This window comes from Oncorhynchus tshawytscha, linkage group LG19 (assembly GCF_018296145.1).
Source record: "Oncorhynchus tshawytscha isolate Ot180627B linkage group LG19, Otsh_v2.0, whole genome shotgun sequence".
Taxonomy (NCBI): Eukaryota; Metazoa; Chordata; class Actinopteri; order Salmoniformes; family Salmonidae; genus Oncorhynchus; species Oncorhynchus tshawytscha.
The window spans coordinates 19,663,327-19,677,123 of NC_056447.1; positions in this window are offsets into that span (position 1 = coordinate 19,663,327).

The following is a 13,797-nucleotide window of genomic DNA, read 5'->3' on the forward strand; positions in this document are numbered from 1 at the left end:
ACACTACATTGACAAAAGTATGTGGACATCTGCTCTTTGAATATCTCATTCCAAAATCATGGGCATTATTAATATAGAGTGGGTCCCCCTTTGCTGCTATAACAGCCTCCACTCTTTTGGGAAGGCCTTCCACTAGTTGTTAAAACATGGCTGCGGGGACTTGCATCCATTCAGCCACAAGGGCATTAGTGAGGTCGGCACTGATGTTGGGCGATTAGGCCTGGCTTGCGGTCGGCGTTCCAATTCATCCCAAAGGTGTTCGATGGGGTTGAGGCTCTGGGCAGGCCAGTCAAATTCTTCACACCATTTCTATATGGACCTCGCTTTGGTCACGGGGGCATTGTCATGCTGAAACAGGAAAGGGCCTTTCCTAAACCGTTGCCACAAAGTTGGAAGCACAGAATCGTCTAGAATGTCATTGTATGCTGTAGCGTTAAGATTTCCCTTCACTGGAACTAAGGGGTCTAGTCCGAACCACAAAAAACAGCCCCAGATCATTATTCCTCCTCCACCAAACTTTACAGTTGGCACTACGCATTGGGACAGGTAGCATTCTCCTGGCATCCGCCAAACCCAGATTCATCCGTCAGACTGCCAGATGGTGAAGCATGATTCATCACTCCAAAGAACTTTACACCACTCCAGCTGACACTTGGCATTGCGCACTGTAATCTTAGGCTTGTGTGCGGATGCTCGGCCACGGAAACCCATTTCATAAAGCTCCCAGCGAACAGTTATTGTGCTAACGTTGCTTCCAGAGGGAGTTTGGAACTCGGTGGTGAGTGTTACAACCGAGGACAGACTACTTTTACGTGCCACGCGCTTCAGCACTCAGTGGTCCCACTCTGTGAGCTTGTGTAGTCTGCCACTTCGCGGCTGAGCTGTTGTTTCTCCTAGATGTTTCCACTTCACAATAACAGCACTTACAGTTGATTAGGGCAGCTCTCGCATGGCATAAATTTGATGAACTGACTTGTTGGAAAGGTGGCATCCTATGACGATGCCACGTTAGAGTAACTGATCTCTTCAGTAAGGCAATTCTACTGCCAATGTTTGTCTATGGAGATTCCATGGCTGTGTGCTCAATTTTATACACCTGTCAGCTACAGGTGTGGTTGAAATAGCCTAATCCACAAATTTGAAGGAGTGACCACATACTTTTGTATATATATAGTGTATTTAGGCTTCCCATAACAAAGGGATTAAATAGTTGTTGACTCAAGACATTTCAGCTTTTTATTTTTTTGTATTTTGTAAAAAATTCTAAAAACGGAATTCCACTTTGACATTATGGGGTATTGTGGTTTAGGCCAGTGAAAGAAATTATGTTACATAACATGGAAAAAGTCAAGGGGTGTGAATACTTTATGCACTGTATGTTTTTCTGAATGTCAAACGTCCTTTTCTGAAAGAACACAATTTTTTTCAAATTATGACATCCAAAATGTGCAACATAGTAGAAATGACCCAGCTAGCTAAAATTTGAACAATGACCTGTTGAAAAGCACATAATCCCTGCAGATGAACTGAGACGGATAACACCACTTCATGCTTCATCCAGCGATGTTGCTCCGTCTTCGCTTCTTCTTCTTTTATAGCAGACTACACCTACTGTGCGGGGTATTGAAACTAAGAATATTCTGTTGCAGGATGGGGTGGGGAGCCCGACATCATACAAAAGATTTTGTTTAAAAACACCCCACTCCTTCAGTCACAGCTCAAATTCCATCCCTAAACAGGCTCAGATGCCTGTGAAGTCAGAGCATTCATCAACAGGATTCTTTGTAATGCCTCTGCTCTAAAATCCTAGTCGCGAAAAATCTCAGCGGTACTCACAATGATGCGTATTTTCTCAGATTTCCTCTCTGTTTGGCTGTGCAGTTGATAACCAAAGTAATACACCCTACATAGTCCACCTTCTTAATTAACATGCAACACGTCAGGATGCCTCTGTTGACAAGGAATATTCTCTGTTGTCTCTACTCCTACTGCCATTGTTTCTTCAACTTCACTCATCTCTTCCACTCTTCTCACTGCCTCCAGATAGGAGACATGCTGGACTGCTCTGATTCTTACCACCTCCGTCTCCTTCACCCTAACAGGACATTTCAGAAATTCGGGTGCATGTTCATCACCACAATTGTAGCATTTAGGCTCAGCTGGCATAGGAAACTCTTGCCATCTACATACACTTGACACATGACCAATACATTTGCATTTATTACACTGCATGGGTTTGGGCATGAAGACTCTCACAGAGTACCTCATAAAACCCAAATATATGTGAGAAGGAAGAGACACTTCATCAAAAAATGATTGAGTGGATGGAGTGAGCTTCCACCATGCCGGTCAGTTTGTGTGTACCGACCACTTGATCCAATTCTTCACATGCTGTATATTCTTTGCATTTACTTCTAGTGCCACCCCAGAGATAACACCCTTGATAGGCGCCCTGCTTCGAAGAGCAACACATGACACATTCCAATCCGATATCTTCTTGAGGCGCAGAGCACACTCTTTCTGTTCCATAGATACACAAAAAAAAATAACAAGCCCACTTTTCGTTACTCTCATCAACGCCACTTCATCCAACACGCCACAATTTTTATAGAGACTTCAATCGGATCTCCCAGGTAACAACATTAATCCAAAACACTTACTCCAACCCCAAAAAATGTCAGAACTAGACTTGGATTGACTAGATTCCACTACCAATTTACTTCTCTTATTTCCTTTTGCATTCGCCACTGTAATGCAATTCTTCTCACGCTCATCTCCACTTGACATGCCATCTGATTCAAACATAACAATCCACCATTTTCCTCAGTGTTCCCTAACTTGCTTTTCCCTTAAGCTGACATTTGTGTCCTGCTATCTCTTTCTTCCCTTTCAAATATCGTGCGATTGATGACGTTTCCCATTTCAACCAATCAAAATATCCAACTTTTATATCGATTTTTTTTGCCCTATCATACATCATTCGGGTTTGGTGGCGTTCCCCTGCTCAAATGTTGCATAAATAAACCAATGGTTGCATGCCACTTCATTGACTGTGTCATCGACTGACAGATTGGGCTTGTTCGACCCTGCAGCCGATGGTGCATGCGACTGCCGACTGACTGGTCTACAAATCAACTTGCATTATAAATAACGACTCATTATTATTTGTATATCTGTCAGTCAGTCACAATCAGACCTATGATACGTCATGGTTTTGATGCTCTTAAACACAGACATAGTTATAGGGGGCACACTCTTTTCACGCCACTTCAATATAAAGTGATTTTCATAGCAGGTTAAGGAGAGCATTTTCCCAAACCCTAACCCTTTCCTAACCTTAATCTCAGTCTCCTAACCTGCTACATTAATTCTCCTGACCTGCTACGAAAAAGTGGTGTGAAAAGCATGTTTCCCATAGCTATAGAGCTTTTAGTCCTAAAACCTGGAAATGAGTTACCTCTGGTTCATTCAGCCATTCCTAGGGGCCAAATGAACAGGGAACAAACAGGGCTATAGTCTGAAGCTAACACAGGTTTAGGGGATTTTATAGGCTACGTTTTGGTCTGTGAGATAATATCGGTCAGTTAAAGCTGCAATATGTAACTTTTTGGGCGACCAGACAAATTAAAATAGAAATATGTGTTATAGGTCTGTTGTTCTCTTTGAAAGCAAGTTTAAGAAGTGGTAGATACGTTCTATGTGCGCAATTTTTATGCTTCCCGTTCTTAAGTTTCGTTTTTGTGCCTTTTGCTTTCGGTTTTGTACACCAGCTTCAAACAGCTGAAAATACATTATGTTGGGTTATGGAAAATATATTTCACAGCGGTTTAAATTGTGTAATGATTATCTCTCTCGTTTTGTGACATAAACTGGAATTAGGGGAACTATTAGAATTTTTGTAACCAGGAAATAGCGGACGATTTCTGCATAGTGCATTTTTTAACATGCCCTTTATGAATTTTGAAACCTTTATGTACTTGATTTGATTATGTAAATACTTCACAATTCACAAAAAGTGACATGAAGATTATTTTATAGAACAAAATATATAAGATCTCATAAACCTGTGTTTACCACAGAATTTATTTTCGGCACCTGATTGCTATAACATATGACATGGTTAGCTGATATGTAAAATACCTATCCAGGAACTGTAAGATTTGGCTTAAATCCGCAACGCCTGAGCAGAAGAACGCGCCCAGAGGCTGGAGGCAAACAGTAAGACAATTTTAACCAGGTCGTTAGCTTCTTTGACACTACCTTTTTTTGGGACCATTTGGACAAAGCATCATGATAAAGTCCTCCATTATTATACCCAATATCATTATTGTGAGAGTCAAATTTAATATTCAGTCAAATGAAAATGTTTCGTTTTGAGCAATTTACAAAAACCACCATAGCTGATTAAATAAACGTTGTATCTACTTTTTAAATGAATGACAACCAGCAGCAGCTGGAGTCGGCATTTCAAGGCCGCTTGAAGAATAGTCTCCCTAGGCCAGGGATTATCAACGAGATTCAGCCGCCGGACGATTTTTTCTTGAGTAGATGATCAGGGAGCCGATGTGAAATAAATAGATATTTTGGAATGTGGAGATGGAGCGCTTATAGAGCCCCACGGTAAAGGTGTCATAATATAAAACCTAGCGGTCAAACAGAGAAATGGTCCCAATCGTTTTCCACCATTCATTTTCACATTGGGAATTTTGGAAACACTTCAAATAAGGGCTGTGTTTCATGTAGGCTAACGCTGGCAAGAAGTTTTGATAGCCATATAAATCTTTTTCAGACAAGGTGACTTTTATGGGTATTATGACTCAATGTGTACTCAATTGCAGTTAATTTAGTCTTTGACTTAATAAGTCAAATATATTTGAGTACTTAACAGGGGAACAAAGAGTCCCAGATGGTTTGCAATAAAACATTCTAGAGAGGCGTATCGTTTACAAGGATACCTAAATTAGTGGGATAATTTGGTTATCACTAGTTTAGAATTTCACACAGAGATGTATTTGTCAAAGGTCCATAGTGTGTCTGTGTAAACTATATGATTATATTGGGGACAGGTTTATAACAGTGAATGTCATCTATTAATTTGTTGTTTTAGTATTTCTAAGTAGCAATGCAGGCATATCAGCCAGGGAAACTAATTGTTCTCGTTTTATGACAGAACATTCAGATTTTTCTGCCTGACTGTAGCGCTTTTCCCCTGAATTGTTAGGATTTTCTTGTGATCACAACAAAAATACTTATTTTGCTCAAATAGAGATAGAATTAAATAGTTTTCTTTGAAAAGATGGGCATGGCTGAGAATGGACCATTCCGTGTTCTAATTTTCTGGATTGTCTTGTGACCAGAACAAAATTTAAATGAATGGTGTTTCTTTAAAAAGATGGGCCGGGCTGACCTGGCCTGTTTCCTCACCTTATTTCCCTTGTAGTTATCCATGGTTGTCGGTTATTTACCAGGTAACAAGAAGTGAAAACGAAACAAGGACTGTAGCGCTAATAGACTCCTTATTTTACTCAACTAGAGACTGAAATAAATGGTGTTTCTTTGAAAAGATGGGCCTGGCTGACATGAAAAATACATTAAGGGGAAAGGATTCACAGACACAGAGGCTGATTATCTTTTCTTTATTTACAATGCTGGCTGCCATGGTTTACAAAAACACAGTACATTGGAATGCTTTTATTTATTTGTGTGTATTTTTTATTTAACTAGGCAAGACAGTTAAGAACTAATTCTTATTTACAATGACGGCCTACCAAAAGGCAATAGGCCTCCTGTGGGGACGGGGGCCTGGGATTAAAAATAAATGCAATACAAATATAGGACAATACACCCATCACAACAAGAGACAACACTACATAAAGAGACCTAAGACAACAACATAGCAAGTCAGAAACACAGCATGGTAACAACACAACATGGTAGCAGCACAAAACATGGTACAAACATTATTGGGCACAGACAACAGCACAAAGGGCAAGAAGGTAGAAACAACGGTAAATCACACAAAGCAGCCACAACTGTCAGTAAGAGTGTCCATGATTGAGTCTTTGAATGAAGAGATTGATATAAAACTGTCCAGTTTGAGTGTTTGTTGCAGCTCGTTCCAGTCGCTAGCTGCAGCAAACTAAAAAGAGGAGTGACCCAGGGATGTGTGTGCGTGCTTTTGGTACCTTTAACAGAATGTGACTGTCAGAAAGGGTGTTGTATGTGGAGGATGAGGGCTGCAGTAGAATCTCAGATAGGGGGGAGTTAGGCCTAAGAGGGTTTTATAAATAAGCATCAACCAGTGGGTCTTGCGACAGGCATAGAGAGATGACCCGTTTACAGAGGAGTATAGAGTGCAGTGATGTGTCCTATAAGGAGCATTCGTGGCAAATCTGATGGCCAAATGTTAAAGAACATCTAGCCACTCGAGAGCACCATTACCTGCTGATCTATTAATGATATCTCCGTAATCTAACATGGGTAGGATGGTCATCTGAATCAGGGTTAGTTTGGCAGTTGGAGTGAAAGAGGAGCAATTACGATAGAGGAAACCAAGTCTAGATTTAACTTTAGCCTGCAGCTTTGATATGTGCTGAGAGAAAGACAGTGCACCATCTAGCCATACTCCCAAGTACTTGTATGAGGTGACTACCTCAAGCTCTAAACCCTCAGAGGTAGTAATAACACCTGTGGGAGGAGGGGCATTCTTCATACCAAACTCCATGACCTTTGTTTTGGAGGTGTTCAGAACAAGGTTAAGGGTAGAGAAAGCTTGTTGGACACTAAGAAAGCTTTGTTGTAGAGCATTTAACACAAAATCCGGGGAGGGGCCAGCTGAGTATAAGACTGTATCATCAGCATATAAATGGAGGAGAGAGCTTTCTACTGCTCGAGCTATGGTGTTGATGTAATTTAGGAAGAACATGGGGCCTATGATTGAGCCTTGGGGTAGTCCCTTGGTGACAGGCAGTGGCTGAGACAGCAGATTTTCTGACTTTATACACTGCACTCTTTGAGAGAGGTAGTTAGAAAACCAGCCCAAAGACCCCTCAGAGACACCAACACTCCTTAGCCGGCCCACAAGAATGGAATGATCTACCGTTGTCACGCTCTGACCTGAGAGAGCCTTTTTATGTCTCTATTTTGGTTTGTTCAGGGTGTGATTTGGGTGGGCATTCTATGTTCTGTATTCTATGTTCTTTAGTTCTATGTTTTGGCCGGGTATGGTTCTCAATCAGGGACAGCTGTCTATCGTTGTCTCTGATTGGGAATCATACTTAGGCAACCTTTTCCTCTTTGTTATTTGTGGGAAGTTAACTTTGTTAGAGGCATCATAGCCCTGTTAAGCTTCACGGTCGTTTTGTCTTGTTTATTGTTGACGACATTTACCTAATAAAAGGAATATGTACACTCACCACGCTGCACCTTGGTCCACTTCTTACGATGCCCGTGACAGAACTTCTCACCACCAAAGGACCAAGCAGCGTAGCCAGGAGAGGCAGCCCCCAAAACATTTTTTTGGGGGGCACACGGGACGGTCGGCATAGCCGAGGATGGAACCAGAGCCAGTCGGGGTGAACTTGGAGGGAAGCGAAGGTAGTGAAGCAGAGACAGTGAAGGAGTTGATGGGGAGATTGGAGGAGAGAACCATGAGAGGGCTGCTGTGTTGGTGCATGAGGCATGACATTCGCCCTACGGAGCGTGTCCTCGGTTTGATGTCACCTAAGTCAGCTCTCCATACTCGTCCTGAGGTGCGTCTGGTGAAGACTGTGCCAGCCCCGCGCACCAGGCCTCCTGTGCGCCTGCCCAGCCCTGCACGTCTTGTGCCAGCTCGGTGCTCCAGACCTCCAGTGCGCCTCCACAGCCCGGTGAGTCCTGCGCCGGCTCTATGCACGGTTTCCCCAGTTTGCCAGGAGAACCCAGTGCGGCCTGCTCCAGCTCCCCGCACATACCCGGGCTAAAGTGGGCATGCAGCCAAGAGGAGCGGTGCAAGTGCTAAGCACCAGAGCTCCAGTGCTCCCGCACAGCCTGGTTCGACCTGTGCCTGTGCTTTGGAGGTGCCGGGCGAGAGTGGTCATTCAGCCTGGAAGAGTGGTGCCAAGGTTACGCACCTGATCTCCTGTGCTCCCCCACAGCCCGGTTCATCCTGTGCCTCCTCCAAGGACCAGGCCTCCAGTAGGTCTCCCCAGCCTGGTTCATCCTGTGCCTCCTCCACGGACCAGGTCTTCAGCAAGTCTCCCCAGCCTGGTTCATCCTGTGCCTCCTCCACGGACCAGGCCGCCAGTAGGTCTCCCCAGCCTGGTTCATCCTGTGCCTCCTCCACGGACCAGGCCTCCAGTAGGTCTCCCCAGCCTGGTTCATCCCGTGCCTCCTCCACGGACCAGGCCTCCAGTAGGTCTCCCCAGCCTGGTTCATCTGGTGCCTGCTCCACGGGCCAGTCCGGGGCCTCCAGCAAGGGTCCCCAGTCCGGGGCCCGCAACGAGGGTGCCCAGTCCGGGGCCCGCAATGAAGGTGCCCAGTAAGGGGCCCGCAGCGAAGGTGCCCAGTCCTGGGCCCGCAACTTAGGCAGCCTTGGGCAGCCTTTTCCCCTTTGTTATTTGTGGGAAGTTAACTTTGTTCGAGGCATCATAGCCCTGTTAAGCTTCATGGTCATTTTGTCTTGTTTATTGTTTTTGTTGGCGACATTTATCTAATAAAAGGAATAAGTACGCTCCCCACGCTGCACCTTGGTCCACTTCTTACGACGCCCGTGATAACCGTATCAAAAGCTTTGGCCAAGTCAATAAAAATAGCAGCAAAATATTTCTTAGAATCAAGGGCAATGGTGACATCATTGAGGACCTTTAATTAAGGCTGCAGTGACACATCCATAACCTGTGCGGAAACCAGTCTGCATACCCGAGAGAATACTATGGACATCCAGAAAGCCAGTCAGTTGATTATTGACAAGTTTTTCCAACACTTTTGAGAAACAGGGCAAAATAGAAATAGGCCGATAACAGTTAGGATCAGCTTTATCTCCCCTTTTAATTAAAGGGCAAACCGTGGCTGCCTTCCAAGCAATGAGAACCTCCCTAGAAAGGAGAGACAGGTTAAAAAAGGTTGGAGATAGGCTTGGCGATGATAGGGACAGCAACCTTAAAGAAGAAAGGGTCTAAACCATCTGACCCAGATGTTTTTTTTGTGGTCAAGTTTAAGGAGCTCCTTTAGCACCTCGGACTCAGTGACTGCCTGCAGGGAGAAACTTTGTAGAGGGGCAGGGGAAAAAGAGGGAGAAGCATTGGGGATAGTCGCATTAGAAAGGGTGGGGGATGAGGAAATGTTGGACGGGCAAGGAGGCATGGCTGATTCAAATAGGAATCCTGACTTAATGAAGTGGTGATTAAAGAGCTCAGCCATTTGCTTCTTGTCAGTAACAACCACATCCTCAACATTAAGGGACACAGGCAGCTGTGAGGAGGAGGGTTTATTCTCTAGGTCTTTAACCGTTTTCCAGAACTTTTTGGGGTTAGACCCACAGAGAGAGAACTGCTCCTTAAAGTAACTAACGTTGGCCTTCCGGATAGCCTGAGTGCACGTATTTCTCGTTTGCCTGAACGAAAGCCATTATGCGTGTGCCAAGCCTTTTGCCAAATGCAATTCTAGAGGTGGAAGTCAAGATCACGGTCGAACCAGGGGCTGAACCTGTTTTTAATTCTCATTTTCTTTATGGGCGCGTGTTAACAATATCACTGAAAATATTAAAAAAGAAGGTCCAAGCGTCTTCGACAGAGGGGACCAAGCCGATTCTATACCATTTTACAGAGGCCAGTTCATGAAGGAAGGCTTGCTCATGAAAGTTTTTTAGAAAGCGTCAAATCTATGACAAATCAGGAAAGGTAATTTCACTGAGCAGCCATTACGAACACAGGCTGTAAAAGAGTGATCACTAAGGTCATTACAGAAAACACCTGACTGATACCTATCAGGATTATTTGTGAGGATAACATCGAGGAGAGTAGCCTTTTCTGGATGTTTTGAGGCATATCTTGTGGGATTGGTAATAATCTGAGAAAGATTTAGGGAGTCCCGTTGCTTTAGGACTTGGTCTGGTGGTTTAAGCATGTCCCATTTTAGGTCACCAAGCAGGACAAATTCAGACTTATTGTAAGGGGCCAGGAGAGAGATTACGGCCGGTTAGGGTCCCGTTCGGTGCTGATGGAGGACAATAGCATCCAGCAACAGTCAACAATGAGCTATTTGAAAGTTTAATGTTTAAAACCAGCAAATCAAATTGTTTGGGGACAGACTTGGTGGAGACAACCGAGAACTGAAGGTGTTCCTTGGTAAAGATGGCCACTCCACCACCTTTTGGAAGATCTGTCTTGCCAAAAAAGGTTATAACCAGATAGGTTAGCATCAGTGAAAACACTATTTCTTAACCACGTCTCAGTAATGACCAACACATCTGGATTGACCAACACACTCCTGTCTCAGCCTCCAGTATTTATGCTGCAGTAGTTTATGTGTCGGGGGGCTAGGGTCAGTTTGTTATATCTGGAGTACTTCTCCTGTCCTATTCGGTGTCCTGTGTGAATTTAAGTGTGCTTTCTCTAATTCTCTCTTTCTCTCTTTCTTTCTCTCTCTCGGAGGACCTGAGCCCTTGGACCATGCCCCAGGACTGACTCCTTGATGTCCCCAGTACACCTGGCCGTGCTGCTGCTCCAGTTTCAACTGTTATGCCTTATTATTATTTGACCATGCTGGTCATTTATGAACATTTGAACATCTTGGCCATGTTCTGTTATAATCTCCACCCGGCACAGCCAGAAGAGGACTGGCCACCCCACATAGCCTGGTTCCTCTCTAGGTTTCTTCCTAGGTTTTGGCCTTTCTAGGGAGTTTTTCCTAGCCACCGTGCTTCTACCGTGCTGTTTGGGGTTTTAGGCTGGGTTTCTGTACAGCACTTTGAGATATCAGCTGATGTACGAAGGGCTATATAAATAAATTTGATTTGATTTGATTTGGATTGGAGCTGTGAACCCAAACTTTCAATTGATCCATTTTAGGTAATAAGCTTCTAGTGTTAATGTGCAGAAACCCCAGGCTTTTAAGAGAGCAGAAATCAGTGAAGCAGATATCAGAGCACGAGTCAGAATTGGTGCTAGCAACAGTAGATGGGCCAGTGTGTACATGCACATTTCCAGATATCATCAACAGTAGATGGGCCAGTGTGTACATGCACATTCCAGATATCATCAACAGTAGATGGGCCAGTGTGTACATGCACATTTCCAGATATCATCAACAGTAGATGGGCCAGGGTGTACATGCATATTTCCAGATATCATCAACAGTAGATGGGCCAGTGTGTACATGCACATTTCCAGATATCATCAACAGTAGACGGGCCAGGGTGTACATGCACATTTCCAGATATCATCAACAGTAGATGGGCCAGGTAGTGTACATGCATATTTCCAGATATCATCAACAGTAGATGGGCCAGTGTGTACATGCACATTTCCAGATATCATCAACAGTAGATGGGCCAGGGTGTACATGCATATTTCCAGATATCATCAACAGTAGATGGGCCAGGGTGTACATGCACATTTCCAGATATCATCAACAGTAGATGGGCCAGTGTGTACATGCACATTTCCAGATATCATCAACAGTAGATGGGCCAGGGTGTACATGCATATTTCCAGATATCATCAACTGTAATACAATCAAGGCACGGCAGAGGACAGGGAGAGCTCTGCAGTGCTGATTTATGACATCTGAATGTGCATCAGATGGCAACAAGATCATATTGTACAGCAATTTCATCAGGTAACATGAATACAAAGCCGGTGAGAGGTGGTTGGAATAGGATGGGTGGCCAAAAGTCTATGTAACCAATAGAGAGTCAGAGTCCCGAGTGTGGGAACAAACATAGTCTGTCCCACGGTTGGGTAAAGAAACGTTTGTAGTCAACAAAGTATACAGGAGTCACGAGGCAAAAAGCAAAATAGCAAAATGCACAAGAAAAAAAAATATATATAACGACTTGGGGCTAGCCATTGTAAGTTCAGAGTCACTCGCCCCAACAGTCAGTGAGTGCTGGAGGCGAGCGAAAGCTCGGGAGGGAGAGGTGAGTGTGGTGGGGGTACCTGTACCAGACAGGGATCTGCTACCTGAATTGTCTCAGAAAAAAGAAAAAAATACATAACTAGGCCTACAGTACAACAGCGAGGTCAAACAGGTGTGTGTGTTTCATTATCTAGTATCCACAGAAACAATATTGATAGTTCTCAACCATCAGTGCATGTGATGTACTATCTTAGCCATGCTCTCATTAACCCTAATCTTTTCTCTTTCTCCACTTCCAGAGGCCCTGAGGCTCTTGGACCACAGACCTTATTTTCAGCGTTTATCCAAAACCCCTTCAAAAGTGGCATTCATTTCCCCGTATGCTTTTACAATGAACCGTGGCAGAGTTACTCCTCATCCTGAAGTTGCGCCATCGACTAGCTTTTGGTGTAGCGCCGACTGGTAAAACGCTTCAGAAGGGTGGTCACGTGTGCTAGCAAGGAATTTGAGGTGGTGCGATGAGACACTTGAGGGAGGACGGTCAGGCGGTGTGTTTGTGAGGCAGAGTTCCCAAGTTCAAGCCAGATATGGGTCGAATCGGGAGGCAGTGTTACTCGTTAAGCAAGCAGCGTGACGTCCTTTACACCAACAAAAAGATGCCATTTCTATTTCCCTCTATAGTAGTGTTATAGTAACGAGGCTCTACTCTATGTCCCTGTCCTGTGTGTGTATGAACCAGTGATGATTCACTCACCCCCCTACTGACCAGGAGATGAGCCAAGCCACCCTGCCTTGCTACCTCCCAGACTGTCTGGAGGGTGAGATACAGTATATAGGTCTCTCCATGGGTGGAAGATGGACATTTAAGCTTATAAACACTCTTTATTTTACTGACTTGTTGAATGATTGATCCATTTATCCCTCCCCAGCTTTCCTCTCCTCTGAGTGCCCAGTGAGGGTGGAGAGGTCACACATGGTTTTGATGGTAAATATTGGTCCCGCAAGTAAAAGGGAATATGTTACATCATCTATGTTCATTTACATTAGTGCAAATTGCCCACCGATATTCATGTCATTTCTCACCCTTTTTGGTTGTATGAAAGTTTATTTCCCCTCAGGCACACACATTTGTTTTTTGTTATTATGAAAGTAATTTTCCCCACATTTGTCTTTACATTGCTTATGTACTGTATATTTGGTGGCCTGATTTCATCCAGACCTTCACTTGGATTCACCTGTTCAGACTGTCATGGAAAGAGCAGGTGTCTATAATGTTTTGTACACTCAGTGTACATACCATGCACAATTTTGACAAGGTGGAAGATACATACTGAATTTATACTTTTTTTCATACTAAGATGAACTAAGAAATGTGTTTTGCAAGAATTGGTTGATTGGATGGTTCAATGGTTTTCCAAAATGTTGATGCCATTGGGTAAAAGAGTAAGAATAGGATACAATGTCTAATCCAAACTTGAAGCTTGTTTTACTCCATTGTTTGTAAACAATATAATTTTACATAGCTAATTCTTAGTTGGCTGGCTTTTGGGTTAAGCGGGCATTGTGTCAAGAAACAGTGCGGCTTGGCTGGGTTGTGTTTCAGAGGATGCACGGCACTCTACCTTCTCCTCTCCCGAGTCTGTACGGGAGTTGCAGCGATGGGGCAAGACTTTAACTACCAATTGGATACAGTGAATTTTGGGAGAAAAATAAGTTTAAAAAAAGAAAATATAAACGATC